The following is a 1,952-nucleotide window of genomic DNA, read 5'->3' on the forward strand; positions in this document are numbered from 1 at the left end:
AGCTTAAGATTACTGTTACCGTGATTATAGTTGTCTCTATATATTAATTATTTCTTCTTCTTCTTCTTCTTCTTCTTCTTCTTCTTCTTCTTCTTCTTCTTCTTCTTCTTCTTCTTCTCTGAAATCTTGCATTGACCTTCACTAATATGCTGTTTTCCTTTCAGTTACTTTCCCTGAATCATAATTAGCTGGATCTCCATTATTTACACCTAATATTCTATTAGTTCTGTAATAATTAATCGGAGGACTTTAATCAAAATGAATTAACTAAATGAATAAATGGAGCTGGAATTTATTAACCATTTCACTTCTTAATGTACTAAGCAATATAACACAGTAAATTGTCCTTTTGGGACAACGATGGTACCTATCTTAAAACGTGTTTTTTATTCTGTCAAATATCACGCTTGACTCCTGCTATCAGCCGGTATACAAGCATGTTTTGCCAACACTTGTCTTTATGAGCGAGAGCGCTAAGTCTAATGACATCTTTAAAATAGAAAATTTTTAAATATATTCTTTAACTTACAGTGTCATTCTCCTATCCACTCTCCTGATTGACAGATTGTAGTTCCACTCGCTTTACATTTCTTAAATGTTGGCAGTTCTAATTAGACATTTCACTTATTGATGACCTGTTGATTAACCAGCATGTCGCTGCTCACTTGTTTATTTGTTAAGCTTGGAGAGTCGATAGTTGCGTAACATATTACATGATCATATGGATGTTGTGCATATTGTATACCTGACTGAACCATGTGTACGTCACCATAAAGACTCGTAACTAAATGATTGTAACAGTATCAGATAACTCACTAGTTAAGGTTCCATTCATCATTGGATGCTTTTTAATACTATTGGATTTCCAAACAACAGTGTACATCCCTCTATCGATATATTCTATGTTATGATAATGAATTACTTAACTGTTTCATTTGGTAGATTAAGTGAACTAACGTCCTACTTTTTGTCTAATATGGACAGTAAAACAAATATTCGTCATACTCTTGTCCACTTGCAGCATATCTGTTTCCCTGAAGAATGTTTTATGTTTACATGTTAGTATATTTTGGGCTATATTACAAGATTATATAAATGTGCAAGGTTTTTATGTCTTCCTCTCTCGCCGATGAAGGTACACGAGTGGTGGCTATTTGCTTTGTGCCCAACACAGGTAGATGCAATTTAAATCTTGTGCTGGAAACTCAGTGCATTGAATCCGAGGATTATTATAAATGGATTCTATATCTCTTATTCAATCTTTTTTCTTTCTCAGTTTGCTTCCCAACCACATTATCCCGGCTTGAGTCCCACTGTTTGGCACTTTGGGAAAGCATCTTGTACTTAAGTTGCGATTCTACGAAAGCCTTCGTACACAGAAGCTGGAAGAAGCCCGTTAGCCAAAAAGAAAATACCTACGCTGAACTATTGAGAAATCTACAGCTACTCTACCCAGATTACAAGTTCAGGTTTATACCTGTAATTATTGGCGCACTGAGATATGTAACACACTGCATAAGTACCAATCTTGAGAAATTAGGCATTCCAAAACCAGAAATGAGAAAGCTGATTCGAAGACTACAGATCCAGTCCATCACTGGAACTGTAAAGATTTGTAAAACTTTCCAGAGCTTTATCATTTAAGTATATATGTGCACGTCTAGACATGCAACGATATGCATGAGAATACATACATAAATCAAAACATACAATCTGCACTTGCAGTGGCTCCAAATACTGCCCATATATACAAATATGTGCAAAAATACTCTGTTGGTGCTGTTGAAATTCCAATGAAGGAGCCTTGGATCTAGGTTAGAAACCGACTCATTCTCTATTGACAAGAAGTCTTGAAATGAATAATGATATACATACATATATACATACACACACACACACACACACACACACACACACACACACACACACACACACACACACACACACACACA

This window comes from Octopus bimaculoides, chromosome 8 (assembly GCF_001194135.2).
Source record: "Octopus bimaculoides isolate UCB-OBI-ISO-001 chromosome 8, ASM119413v2, whole genome shotgun sequence".
Classification (NCBI taxonomy): Eukaryota; Metazoa; Mollusca; class Cephalopoda; order Octopoda; family Octopodidae; genus Octopus; species Octopus bimaculoides.